A 15,551-nucleotide genomic window follows, 5' to 3' on the forward strand; every position below is an offset into this window, starting at 1 on the left:
TACCTTGGAAAAAGAGTTGGGCAGTTTATACAAGTGCTTATATGTTTTGCATGGGATCACGCATGAACCACTTCCTGACGGTGTTTGAGCACCTACATGTAGGCTTTATACATGAAGTCGGGGAGCCCAAAACCGGACGAAAGAGGTAACAATTGACCATGCTTGACACAAAAGACCAGACTGCAGGGAATTACCGACATTTTTTCACTCTCAATAGTGGAGATAATCAAGCCTTGTTTTGAAACCCTATACCACGGTTTGGGACATTTAGAGACAATTGTGTGTACAAACCCTGTGTTGTGCAACGGCATCTATGGTTCAATATAGGACAGTTTGTAAAAAATTGAAACCCCAGGCAGGTGTAACCGTAATTCTGCAATAGCACCCTCATAGCTTGATATGGAACAGTCCAAAAACTGCGTTCAATCTGTGTACAAAGTCTATGGGAAAAATTAATTATTAAAAAAAAATAAACTAATTAAGTTATTATTGTGAATTTTTTCTAGGACCATCCTTGGATGTTTGTTGAAAGGTCTGCCAAGTTTGAAGTCGATCAGATTTAGTAAACTGCCAGTCGACTGATGGAAGGAATTGGACTGAAAAAGAAAAAAACGAAATGAAAAAAAAAAAAAATCAGAAAGCAACACCTGTTTACAGCTAAAAAAAATCATCAGAAAAGCAATCGCTGTTTTGGCAGAGTTGCCGAAACAGCTAAAAAAAAAGATTTTAAAAAATCAAAAAATCAGTTGCCGAAACAGCTAAAAAAGAAAGAAAAAAACAATTTTAACGAAAACAAAAGCTGTTTCACCAAAACAGCTAAAAACTAGAGCTTATCTGTCTGTTTGACAACAGAACAGAGGGCTTTGTCTCATTTCAACAACTAAGTCATCATCACATCATGTCATTTTTCGTATATAACGCCTCTCAAGTTATCTGCAAAGTTTCAAGCAGATAAAACATGTAATTCAGGAGATATAAAGCTTTAAAGAGTGCACCTTTAATGTCACGTGACTTGTCTCCTGATGACTTCATTATCACATGAGGTCAAATTTCTTTAAAGCACTTCCTTTTCAAAATATTTGCAAGATTTGAACCCAATCGGACGTGTATTTCAGGAGATATGGGGCCTTAAAGAGTGCATCCTTAACCACTTGCTGCTGGGTGCTTTGAAAAAATGCAGTGGATAATAACAGGTCATTTTCAAAATTTTCAGTTTTCAAAATTCTTCAACAATTCATCATTTCATTTAACGAACATTTATACCCACAAGAAGTAATCCTTGGGCACTATTCAGGCTGACAGGTGACCTTCATTGATGCCCGAGTATTTTAACCAGGCCTGCACCCTTGTAAAAAGAGCCCAGATTGTGCAGTGTTATGAAACCTTCTTTTGTTCATGAACCTGTGCTGCTGACCTGTTTTCAATACAGGACCAGATTAGCATGCAGAGGTGCTGTGTGGCTCATTGCTGGGGTGGTGGAAAGCTTTTGTCCCTGGTGGTAATCCATTAACTCTAAATGCCCCAAATCCTGGTATACTGATTCAAAACAACACTGGATTTTCTCCATTATTGAGAGTGAAAAAATGTCTGTAATGCCCGGCAGCTCAGTCTTTCGTGCCGAGCATGGTCTTTTGTTTATACATGGCCCAACTCTTTTGTCCAGAAACCGGCTCCCCTTCTTCATGTATTAAGCCCTGCTCCTCGAAAACAGGTCGCAAGTCAGGAAGTGGTTAGTGTCACATGACTTGTCTCCTGATGATGATATCACCACATGAGGTCAATGTACCTCTAAAGCACTCCGTTTTCAAGATATCTGCATAATTTGAACCAGATCAGACATAAACTTCAGGAGATATAGGGCTTAAAGAGGGCACCCTTATTGTCATTTGACTTGTCTCCTGACAATCATTATCACATGAGGTCAAAATTCCTTTAAAGCACTCCCTTTTCAAGATATCTGCAAGATTTGAACCCAATTGGATATACTACTTTAAACGAGGCACCTTTAATGTCACCTGACTCGTCTGCTGATTGTATTGTCATCACGTGAGGTCAATATCCATTTGTAAACCTTCCCTTCCTCACTATACATGTACCTGCAAGGTTTCAACCCAATCAGACATGTACAATACAATATAGAAAACAAAACATTGTAGTTATAGCGGAAAAGGCACAGATTAGACATTTTAAACATTTGCCCCTTTTGGTGTTCCATACAATGCGATCCGCTCTCCCCTCCATGTGGTCAGCAATTTGCCAAGTCCCGAGAATATGCCCTACACACTATGCACCGTCTATGCTACAGGCAGATATTGGGCGTCCACACACATAGTAGCCAATGCACAGTATGGGTATGGGATTTTCAAGCTGACAATTTACATGTATATGTAAATTTGAAAGGGGGTTTTGTGGACGGTGCTTCATGTGTGAGAAAAAGTACACCAGTTATGCACTTCATGCAGCTGACTCGAATCTTTTATCTCTGATCTCATGCACAATTCTCACTTTAATCTCTTACAGTTGATTTTTGTTTTACCGAATTTTGATGAATAAAATAAGGTTTTATTTTAACTTCCGGTCTGATGACTTCATCAGCCCCAAACTTCACACAAGTGTTGACTGGGTAAAGATGATCATCTACATCAATTTTCAGGTGATTCGGACAAACTTCATCACAGACATCTATTCAAAATGCATTTTTCGGAAATTTTAACCTGTCGCCAGAGGGCGCTTGACAATTAGGTGACGTCATCAGTAGATGATTTGAAGTACACAATACCCAAACAGACTAACACCGTTGAAAACAGCTTGATACCTATTACACTTTTAAACAATAAGACCACTTCCAGTTTTGACTGGAAGGAAGGGTCATGTGATTTGACCCACACGAGATAAATTAAAGACCACATTTTATCCTGCCACTTGCTGCAAACAGAATGCTGCGGGAGGCCCCAGTTGATTTTATATGGAGTTTTATAAATTTAACCGAATATTTAAAAATTCAAAATTTAATAATAAATCACTTGATGACGTCATCATGTCATAAATATTTCAGAATAATTTTTGTTTTATAGTTAATGCTTGCTGTAACTTTGACGATCAAAGATTAATAAGGTATCAAACTAGTGCCTCGAAAACGCGTACAAATTAAATGGGCTGAAATAAATATTGAAAATCAATAATAAATCACTTGATGACGTCATCATGATGTCATGTTTCTTTGCAAATCTTTGGAGTAAGGTCCTTCACTGATGTAAGTTTGATGAAGATCCGAAGTTACAAATCTTTGGTGTAACTTCCTTCACTGATGTAAGTTTGATGAAGATCCGAAGTTACAAAGGACCAAAGAAAAAAGATAGAACAAGAGTAATGCCTTTTTCGCAAATTTTCGAAAAAGCCAAAAATAATCAGAGAAGCAATACCTGTTTCAGCAGAGTTGCCGAAACAGCTAAAAAAAGAAACAAAAGTCTGAAGAAAATCAAAATCTGTTTTGGCAGTCTAATACCGGTAAGTAACATTATTGAACAGAATCATTTGAAATCAACACTTTTTAAATTTATTTTTATTTTCTGACTCAAAGGTGCTTATGGATGGAATAATTATGTGCTTGATTGGTCTTTGAGACCAGCTCAGGAGAATGGACATGACTATATGCCCAAGGGCATTAACAGCATCCATTCTCCTGAGCCAGTCTTGAATGAAAAAGATTGTTATGCACTATTGAAACTCAAACACATGCGCCACTTGCTTAACTCAATACACTCATATTTCCAATTGGGGTGTCCCTAAGAGCATAACAATTTTCTCATTGGCCTGTGAAAGTCTTACAGCATAATGAATTTTCATGCCTGTACAACAAATTTCCGGTACAATGGTACAACGAAAGTTTTCATCACTCCGTTGCCTGAAAAAACATTGTTGACAACCCATTTATAAAGTATTTGCGAATTGCGGTGGTGAAAATACATGCACGGTGCACCACACTGGTTCTCACCGGGCTGAACAGTTGCCAATGAAGGCATGATGGAAATGCGGCAACCAGTTTATGTACAGTTCCTGCCAAAAAAGGGTCATGCGTTCCACTATATCGAATGCAGCTCTTTAGTTGTGAGTCGAAAAAACACTGCCATCACAAACTTTTCGGCAGGTTCATTCACAAAAATTGATCTCATGTCTATGTTTGTGTCTTCTGTGTTCATGAATTGAGGTTGTACTGCTTGTACTTACGCGAGCGTGTTTCCACAAAATTTCCAGCCGAAACACAAGGCTTATCGCCCGCCCCTCCATATGCATCAAGCAAGCTTACAAGAAGATATAGGAAATCATTGTTGGTTTCCTGTCATCATGACACGCATACATGTAGTGCATGATTAAAAAATCAATGACATTTTACATTGATTACACAAATACCAAAACAAAAGTTCCCATCCCATTTCCGATAAAATTACACTCCAAATTAGTTCGCTTGACTATTCTCACATCTCAAGAGTCCAACTACTCGCCCAACACTGAATTATTCATATTGCTACAAAAGATTTAGCGTACCCGCCAATGAGACTGTGTGTTTTCATGACGTATATTTGGCAAGACACAGCTACAGAGCATAGAAGTGAATAAGTCATGTGCACAATTAGTGTGTAAAAGGCATTAGCGCAAGAACCAGCGCGTGAACCAACACACGTGCATACCAATGCCATCCAATTGCAATATTCCTTTACGACACCATGCTTCTTCAGCGACCATCTCATGAGCGAGTGGCCGTGCTGCAGTGGGCGAGTGAATACAGACTATCGATCAATCGTGTCACGCAGCTTGTGTCAAAAATCCAAAGACAGGCAAAAAATTAAACAAAATAAGTCTCTCCGTGATACAATTTGTGTTGGAAAGACAACTTACATGTACATGGATGGCGGCTTTAGTTGAAGGGCCTTCACATTCTTGCAGGTACACATAAGCCTACATGTGCATGCAGGTTATTTACTGTTGGCTTCGTCGTCATCCATGGCAAATGAAAGTCTTTTAAATTGGATTGATGCTTTCACATTTTTTTAAAAATTTCACATGCCCATTAAACATGTTGTCCTATGACAGTGAAGTTTATTATTCTGAACACATCACGTGGTATTTGATTAATCGTAACTGAGAGATCTTTTTGATCAACCACTTTGTCCTCAATTTATTCCAGACAAACTGAAATACAAGCAGTAACAAGTGAGGAATCAGATTTTTGCTACTCTTTTCGTGTGGTTGGAACGATGTGAGAGCAATAAAAAATTATTGTTGATTACCGTGGATGTCAAACAGATGCAGATATATGGAATCATTTTATAGTTTAAAACACACATTCCTGGCTTCAGTTACATGTAGATAGATTTTCTCACAATACTTGTACAGTACATGTTGTATATCAAGGCCCAAAAAGACTCACAGAGAGTAAAAGAGGAAACAAAAGACACTGTTCAAAGGGTCTTATTCAGTGCCCTCTGGTGTGCCTCAAGGAAGTGTCCTAGGCCGGTTGTTGTTTGATTTATTTATCAATGATCTTGCTTATCATACCAAATTCACTACTGTTTTATTTGCGGATGATGCTCTGGTGTATAGACCTACATGCATACAATATCAGTCGAATGAAGTTATTCTTCAGACATTCATTGTATTCATAGTTGGTGTAACAATAACAAAACGAATCTCAATATTAAAAAAACTAAAATCATATTACTTGGTGCACAAAAACCACAGATCCAACATACAAGCTTAATAACACACAACTAGACCTTGTTAACGAATACAAATACCTACATGTAGGTGTAGTTCTGAACAGCAAGATTAGGTGGGAAAAACCATGTTCAGCATGTTACAACTAAAGCAAATAGACTACTTGCTTTTATTTTCAGTGTTGCTCGGGACTTGTCCCCCAGTGTTTTGCTTTCAATGTACAAGTCCTTAGTGTTACCAATCTTTGAGTATGGCAAGCCTGTTTGGCATCTCCACATTAAAACTCAACTAGACAAAATAGAGAGAATCCAGCATCGTGCCACCAGGATGATCCTCAAGCAGAGAAGAATGGCAATGGATTTTAATGCTAGGTTGTATCAATTAAATCTTTCTTTTCTGGAATGCAGACGGAAATAACTGTTATTTTAATACATTTGTGCTTGAAGTATTTCATGGGGTTATTGACAGTGAAGTAGTTAGGTGTAATATTACGGTTAATGGGCGATATGTGGAGAGAGTTAAGTTCAACTACCTTATAGAGCCTGAACACAGAGATTGCATTCTTCACCAATAAATGCATTTCCTCGCTGCTGGGATGAACTTCCTGATTCACTGAAAACTGGAGTGGTCGAAATGTCCTTCCAATATTGGATAAGTTCACTTAGGGCACACCTGTTTGAAATACAGTGAAACATCCATCCTTCCCTTCCCTCAGTTATTATTTTTTTTTATTTCTTAATTTCTTAAATCCATTGGACATTGTACAAGGTTTTTCCTGCAAGAAAACAAAGTCATAACATTGAAACTGAACAACAGTCAACATAAAGCAATCTTATTTGTACTATTTTATTACAGTACTTCCCCAGCCTGTGTTATTTTTTATAAATTCAAAGAAACAAAAAGCTTCTTGATTCATCCCTTTATACATGTATATTGAATCACGACGGTATGTGCATACATTTATTAATTCACAGGGCTATTATTCGCTTCGGCAGAGTTCCTATATAGAGGAATGTTTGGCTTGTCATACAGTAATTGTTGTAAATAAAAACCTAAAAACAAATCAAAACTCACAGTGTGTCAAATCTCTGTAAGGTATTGACTGTGTTACAAGGAAAAAAATTCTGATGTCACATTGTCCACATATTTTAATCACCCCACCAAATGTGTTCTTTGAATGAAAACAATGACCAATCACAAGGGTCAAGTGAGAAAAGGTTGACAAGACATTTCTTTGATTGCATGCTCAGTTTTAGTACATGTACCTCGGTTTTGTTCATAAAAAACAAGTTGGGGCCCAACAGTAGTTTTACAAAATACACCAGGTTACAAGTCACTTAGCTTAAGCTGTTATCACAATGATGATCTTATGATCTGTTCATCAAGCACAACCAAAACAAGTTCTTGAGTAAGCCCTGGAAAGCCAACTGCTGTGTCACACAGAACTAAAAACTTCACAAAAAACTGAAGAAAAGCAAAACTGAACATACACATAACCAGTCAAAACAAAGGGAAGGCTGAAACAAGAAAAAGTATGCCTGTCAAAAAATAAAGTTGGAAGAGGTTCGAAAATTTCAACTTCAAGTCATTCTTTTGTAATGACTAACTGACATGAAATGGAAACAAAGTCTACTAATATTGCCACAAAAATAGACACAACTTGTCTGAATCAATGTAAAAATATCTGCAGTTGATACTTCTCAACAATTACGGACAATTCACACCACAATTCACGACGCTGGTCAAGTAATTACGACTGCAAACTGGCCATCCGTATTTCACGTTTAACTTGCGCGTGATGCATCCAGCATGTGCAGAGCACAGCGCCAGTGGGCTAATTTAAGCTAGTGCAGCGGCAGGAAATTTTGTGGAAGCACGCTCGTTTCAACATGTTCAAACACGAGCAATACAACCTCAAATTAAATTCATGAACATAAAAAAAAATAGAACACACATGGACAAAGGATCAAGTTCTGTGAAAGTTGTAGAAATCTCATTGCAACATTGATGTTTAAGAAATGTTGATATGACAGCTGTGTACATGTACAATACACGTGACACACTAGTACAGACACAGATCCGAGAATTAGACAAACACCATAGTCTGCTACACACGGCTTGTGGTGCGCCGGCCTGTAGTGTATCTACACTCTGGAACCAGACAATTTTCAGGCGTTCATGGCACCAGAATTGTAATTTTTTAACGAAGTTTGACACCATATTATTTTAAGGGTTTTATCTTGTAAAGCACAAAATGTACACGAGTATTTGATTCTATCATGGGTGGGCCAAAAGGCCTTTTCACACAAGCAACTCGCAATTTCTTGCACACGAAAATACTTTTTCTTGCGAGATCGTGCCAAATCGTCGTTTTCAAAATTTTTCTGGTTTTTGCACAGTGAGTACATCATGCGTAATGCAACTTTACAGTTATTAAATGACTTCATCTTCGGAAAAGAAGAAAGGGCTTTTATTTGGTTCCACAATGTCCAGCTAACAAGAACGTGTCTTTCTTTGTCGGCTATCATTAAAAAAATAGAATAGGCTTTGGCCGTCATGGGTAAAATTAGTGGAGTTAAGTTGCGTGGGAGTAAAGTACCGGTAGGACAAGGCTATACACAAATAACACAACCAAGAAATGCCAGATTGATGTTTGGAACTTGGTCCATGCCTTATCTAAGGCAGGCTAGCTGACAAAACAGTGGGTCTAGGCCTATTTCTTGTGACACAGCTAACGAAAATTGTTGGGCCAAAATGAGCTCTGCTTCCTTGATTACCATCATAGGCCTATGCCTCTAAAAATTAAATAGGGTCAGTTGGCCTAGGTTAGCTCGGAAAAATATTTTTGGTCAATATTTTGTGCTGCCTGAATGGGGGACAAAAGCTTCCAGAAATTGTCTCAAAAAGTAATTAAAACCTTCTCTTAGTCTACATATATGTAGAAATTTCTACAATTGAATTTCACAAGAATTACGGACAATTGACATGAGTCCAGTAATCACAATAGCAAGCTAGCCAACAGTGTCCATGTAAGGCATGGTAAGTATGGGTGGCAACACGCTCGCTTAAAGTAGTAGGCCTACGAGCAAAACAACTCCAACCTAAACTGGTGAACACAGAGAATACATACAGACAAGAGATCAAGTTCCGTGCATTAATTTGCAGAAATCCTCTTGTAACATAGATTTTTTTTTCTACCTGAAGCTGTACTCATGTCATGTATCATGTAGCGAGGGTTGCATCCATGAACGAGCGGGCGCCGATGTTGTGTGATCGACTGGACCTACGTACCGGTTGGCACATTTCCACCACGCATTTTGCATAGGCCCAGCAGCAACCAGAGCAGCTTTGGTTTAGTGCATTGAGCTTTGCCCACATATTGCAACAGCGGAATGTGAAGCAATTTGTGAAAATCATGGAACTTTCTTTTCAAAAATTAGAAATTTAAGTAGGAAAACATATGAAGAAAAACATTTTAATGTGAGAAATGGTTAAATGGTGGTTTGCGAAGAAAGAAAACACAGCAGGATTTAACTTTTTTCCCATTTTAAAAATTTGTTATTCTAACTTTCTGCTAAAAATTTTGAAGGTCTTACCGAAAATGAGGGTTGATTGGGAAACAGGAAGCAAACATTTTTATGGGGGGGGGCATAACTTGCTCAACACATACATTTAACTTTACTATCAAAAAGATTTAACTGGACCTATCATGTAGCCCCATGTTGAAGTGAAATGGACCCCACTGAATTATTTGTAATCGTCATAGCTATTGGACCGAAGCCTATAAAATTTTTTTTTAAGTTTGGCTGCAGGTCCAAGACAGCAGAACTAAGCCTAGATCAAGCCAATGCTAGGTCTAGTATTTTTCAGGCCCAAGCCTTGCTAGGGCTATTTCACAGTAACAAAATTCAAACATCACAAATACAAATGTAACTGAGGAGGGCTTGACAATTAGTGGAGAACAGATGTGTCACGACAGTCAAATGGATAATTGCCGTAAAGCACATGTACAAGAGATTTATTAATGAATTTACTACCTGATGTCTTTTCAGAACCAATCAGCTGCTTGCAAGAATGGCAATTCATTGCTGCAAGACTACGAGAGGCCTGCAAATGTTGAGATGAGATCTACCAATGAACAGAAGAGCACCCTCACCAGCAAAGAAGAGAAAGTCCCTACGTCTGTTAAGATTAGTTTGTGCCCTTGCAAACGTGATTAGGACCAAACATTCCAAAGCTGTTGAGTGTATCTATTTGGCACTCCTTGTGCACAAAGAACATAAGCTTGAGCATGAAAGTGATAGCTGTTGCCTATAGGAATGCAGAAATGCACTGTAAGTGTTCCAGCTCCGAGTAGCATAATTGATTGATTGGAATAAAATGACATCCCAAACTGGGATCCCAGTGGGATTCCTACCGGGATCCCAGTCCCTTTTTTCTGGGGTAAGAGTGGCCGATGACGTCACTGTATTAAAGGACTTCGGGCATTTAAACAGCATAAATGGGAGATTAAAGCCAGACTTCATGAATTGGGAAGGATGAAAAGTTGGGAGTCGCAAATGGAGCGTCCATGCGACAACTTAAAATCATTAATAGTACTGCATGATGGAAATACAGTGATCGTATTTTGCATTCAGAATCAGAAAACATGCAGAGGGATGTACCACTTCGGAATGCAAGTCAATTTTATTTCAAGTGAATCTCTTCATTTCCATCACACGTGGTGTAATCGGACGAGGTAACACGAGGTATCAATGCAACAAAATTTAGGGCCGAAAGTACAGTACATGTAGACCCACTTCTGTCGGACTTCGTAACAGTCACAATGAGCAAATCTGGACACGCCCACAAGGGGAGAACTCACAGTAGACATAGTACACATGTATGAAGTTTGGACACGGCCACATAGGAAAGATCTCGCGTCCGGACAGTGAACCGGACATAGCGAGGCTGTGTGGGAGATTTGTGGAGAAAGCATGACAGATCAAAGTGGTTATATGTGTGCCAACGTAGTATGAGAAGGCCCCTGGAAAAGTGCAGTATTACAGGATAATAAGACGCGTGTGAATTAGAACACCCGAGGCATGGACGCGGACAGGAGAAATGCAATAATGGGTCCAAATCAAACGGTATCATCACCGGGGCATGACTAGAAATGGAGCAGGTTGCCCATGTATCACCGTTGTCTCAGATATCGGTGAGACCAGGCGTATGGCGATCAGGGGGAGTCATTCATTCATTCTTTATTTACTACACAACTGCCATTACAATATGTCATAAATAAAAAAAGAAATATGGATGGGGGGTCCCAAAAAGCAAAGGTTTGTTGAGCGGGAGCGGGATCCCCCAGTGTATTAATTAACACATAGCACACCCAATACACACCTAACACATAGGTCTGCAGGCAAAGTGCGGGATTGTCTCCCGCAGGCCTCCGAGAACAGGCACCGGAAGTGGGAAGGTTGTATCCTGTAGACTACTTGTACATATTCATTGTTTTTCGGTTCTGCACTTGCCGACATGGGATGGTTGGTTGGTGCGCAGTGTAATGATAGGGTGTAGTGTCTACCAAATATCCCAAAGAACGGCTGGTCCGAGTCTAGGGTGGAATGAGAATGAGTGAACAACATATGGTATACAGAAACCTTGGCGGCAGAGCAGACCTGTACCTACGCTGTGGTCTGCATTGTGCTTGCGTAACCATACTGCATCCACAGGAGTCACGCTGACTAACGTGGGGGGGGGGCGATAATATGTACTATTTACCCACACCCGCATGTCCCCAATGAAGGGTGATTGAGAATGGCGGTTTGAGGTGTTGGGCACTCAGTAGGGCTGGCGCACGAGCAGCGTGGGGTCTTTCCACTGCCAGCCTTGTCAGACACCCGGCATGAATAGGGAAATTTGTGGTTCATGGCTGTACCCATGCCCAGGATGTTGGCAGTGTTGTACCTGCATTGCCTGGGTTTTCCTAGAGCGGGCAGGGGGACCAAGAGGGCTCGGGTAGAATTAGTCTGCCAAGAAGGTAGCCAGAATGCAGGGTGTACAGAGTTTAGAGGTATCGCCTCTGGAAGGGCCGTCCCGGAAACATTGGGACATTGGTCCAAGAGGGATTGGCATCACTGTCATGCCAGTCTGTTGCTCAGACTGAAGAAAAGGCCATGCCAGAGTGGGATTCATTGATGCCCCCGTATGTAGCAGAATGTTACGGCAAGGGAACAACATCTTGACTTAAACCTCAGCGAGTTTCAGGTTCAAAGTAGTCAGCTGTGATTGCAGACCGGGCTGAGTCTGCAAAAATCAGGAAAGGTAGGTCCGGATCCAGAGTGGTAGAAGCCTGTTTGGGTTCGTCGCTCAGGCAGGGGATGAGGGAGGACAGAGATTCGTTAATAAACTGGAATGCTGTCATCCAAGGTTCCGCGGGTGATCCCGTTGCTTGGAGTGACATCTCTTCTGTTTGGAAGAAACCGATGAAGAAGACTGTTCGCCCTTGGGTCTGGAACGTAGGGATGAATTAGCAGCCGACACGGTGGGTGAGATCGAAGACTCATACCCGGGGGCAGGCGGGAACTTGGCCGGTACGGACCCATCTTCTTGGGGCGATGGGCCAGCCCAGGAAGGCCTCGGTTTCACGGGCATACCAAGCTGAAAGCCGGAGCCGCGGGATGGGTTGTGGAGGTCGGAAGCTGCAGTGGCACAGAAAGCCTGGTAGGCTCTACGATGCCTAGTGAATTCTTGTCGGGTGTCCCGGTACCTTGAGCCAAGAAATCATCAGGCGGGCCTGACCCGGTAGAACGTGGGGGGAGGAGGCGACCTGGCATTGTTGGTATGAGGCCGACTGTGGATGTCTGGTTGGCCGATGCTACCGAGGATGTGGCCTTGTGTGCTGGCGTAGTAGCCCCCCAGGCTCAACGGTGCCCGGTGAATTCTTTTTGGGTGTCATGGAACCGTGAGCTCAGGAATCATCAGGCGGACCTGACCCGATGGGACACGGGAGGGCAAGTCCTGGCATTGTCGGTATGAGGCTGACTATAGATGTCTGGTCAGCCAATGCTACTGAGGATGTGGCCTTGCCTGCTGCAGAGCTATGACATCCGGTAGCCGTGGCAGGCGGCAGCCGTTGCAGAGCCATAGGCTGTCAATAGGCTCAGTTGACTAGGTTGTCTGTTGGAGGGCGTGGAGACCAAATGGTCATAAGTCAAGAATGTCCGGGGGAATTCTGACAATTACGGAATCCAGTGTCACGGTTAAGGCCAGAGTCCTCATCTGAGCCGCTTAAGATACGGAGCGCCCACTCATGCGGCTTGGCCTCGCCCTCATTCCGTAAGAGATCAGAGCTCGTGCGAACAATGCGGGCTCGATCTAGCCGAATCAGTCGGCTCCGTACACGACTGTCGAGCAGGAGGTACATTCCGTTAGGGACAGCCCTCTGCTCATGGCTAAGGCCTACATGTACATGTATATCCTCGTCAGAGCCACAAACACGAGTGAAATACCCATGCGGCTAGGCCTTTTCCCAGTCCTACCACTTATCAAGAATTGCCTACTCAAGCGGTTAGGCCTTAATCCACAATGGCTGCTTAAATAAGGGAACACCTGCTCGAGTGGTTACAAGGGAAGAATCACTTAAATTACAATCTGCCCTCTCATGTAGCTAGGATTGTGTGGACTATATGTGCTGCTAATGTGTGAATGTGCCCACTCAAGCAGCAAGGCTTATGGGGAGTGTAGGGTTGACCATTCCTCGTAACACTGACAGTAAACACCTGCAGAATCAAAAAAAGAAAGAAAAGGGCACCAAAAACAAAGAAATAGCACTCTTACCAACAAAATTAAAATCACACAAGGTAAATGTTTATTCAGGAAATACGACCGGATGACTCAAGTCAACACAGAACCGTGTAGTAAAAACGAAATTCGAAAAACTCGAAGATGTCTACAAGACATGTCCGTTGTGATACAGCGCTGAGAAAAGGACAACGAACATGGCGGCATGAATGCAGTGCATAGTGGGAGGTCAAGGGGCATCATGGATGATCAAGTGTTTTCAGGGAATAACTATACGTGCATGGGAAATTTGCATATGTAGTGACTGTTTCACCGTAGACTAGAGATTTTAAACATTTGTCCCCTCTGGCATTCCATACAATGCAATCTGCATACCTCCCATAACATTCAGCGAGCATTGCAGCGCTCGCAATGAATGGGTGGGGTCCCGCCTTAAGGCCCCTGGTGGGGTCCAGGGGGCAGCGCCCCTGGAAGCTCCTGCGTTTTGGCACTTTTGAACCTCCATGAGAGGCCCTGCGAACATCAATTTTGTATGAGTCTTAACCACTTCCTGCCTGGGACTCCGGGATCGAACAAAGGAAACAGGGCCCTGAAACAAAAGAATGTACTCTGAACAAAAGACCAGGCTGCTGGGCATTACCGACATTTTTCACTATCTAGAGTGGTGATAATCCAGCCTTGTTTTGAAACCGTATACCAGGGTTTGGGGCATTGAGAGCGAGCGGATTACCACCGGGGACAAAAGCGCTCCACCACCGCAGCGATGAGCCACACAGCACCGCTGCACGCTAATCTGGCCACTATTGAAAAGAGGTCAGCAGTGCACTGAGCCAGGTTCGTGAACAAAAGACAGTTATACAACATTGCACAATCTGGGCTCTGTTTATAAGGCTGCTGGCCTGGCTGAAATACTCCGGCGTCAATGAAGGCCACCTGTCAACTTAGAGTAGTGCCTAAAGATTACTTGGTGCGGCTATAAACGACTGTTAAATGGAATGATGAATTTTTGAAGGATTTTGAAAACGGAAAAAAATGATAGTCATGCCAGCCCAGCATCATCAACATTGAAACATGCCCCGGCATGAAGTGGTTAAGCCTAAATAATAATACAAAATTTACAGGGCCTCTAATGGATTATGGTGTATAGATTGATGAATGGTAAATAGAAACATCAGCAGGACGAAACCACATAAATAAAAGTTGCCAAAACTCTGTTGACGTCATTTAGTCCCTCACTTGAAATATGTAATGTCCGCTCGACAAACCGTGCAAAATACATAAGATTCTCCTCTTAGAGAAGCGTTTATGAAGTGACAATTTGTTGCATACTCCTCTTGGAATTTCTGACTCCTCTTCTGTTTTTTTTCTTTCTGCTTATTCATGTCTAAACTTTGAGATGCCACAATCGGTCAAACTATTTCTAAAATATTCACGAAAAAAACACTGAAAACTACTATTAAAAACAACGTGTGTGGAAAACAAGCATGGTGTCAATCGATGTCAATACGTCCACCACGCCATGCTTGGCCTGCGCTTGATTCAGAAGCACACAATAGAGGCAGAACACCAGACGGATGACGTTTTAGACTGGTTTACGTCCCTTTCGTCCTACATAATAGCAAGGCGGATTTTATACCATTATAGCAGCAATAATTGCGCCCTCTTACAACTAGACTGGTCCCTGTTTCAATTTTCATAAAATAACACAAGACTACATGTACACTGGCTGACACATTTTTATCCACAACGTTCGCTTCAGATACATAGGGTACGGGAACCAGTCTACTAAACAATATTTTTCACAGACGGTTCTGCCTAAATCGCAACAGTTGGCAGGTATGAATCTGCTCTCCGCACGACGTGTTCGGAAATTTGCCAGGTCCCGAGTATATGCCCTATGCACTGTGCGCTGTCTATGTTACAGGCAGATATAAGGCATCCACGCACACAGTGGCAAATGCACAGTATGTGAATGTGATTTTCGAGTTGGCAGTTTAAATTATAGGGGCTTTTGTCGATGGTGCTTCATCTGTGTGAAAAAGTACACC

General features: G+C 41.7%; 1 protein-coding gene across 3 annotated transcripts in view; it reads right to left on the reverse strand.

Moving 5' to 3' along the window:
• LOC110985127 (glyceraldehyde-3-phosphate dehydrogenase-like) overlaps nucleotides 1-15,551 on the reverse strand; it is a 135,022-nt gene that overhangs the window by 26,961 nt on the left and 92,510 nt on the right. The gene's annotated exons all lie outside the window — the stretch shown is intronic.

The sequence above is a fragment of the Acanthaster planci genome, linkage group LG16 (genome assembly GCF_054643075.1).
Source record: "Acanthaster planci isolate LZ-2023a linkage group LG16, COTS_SCS, whole genome shotgun sequence".
Classification (NCBI taxonomy): Eukaryota; Metazoa; Echinodermata; class Asteroidea; order Valvatida; family Acanthasteridae; genus Acanthaster; species Acanthaster planci.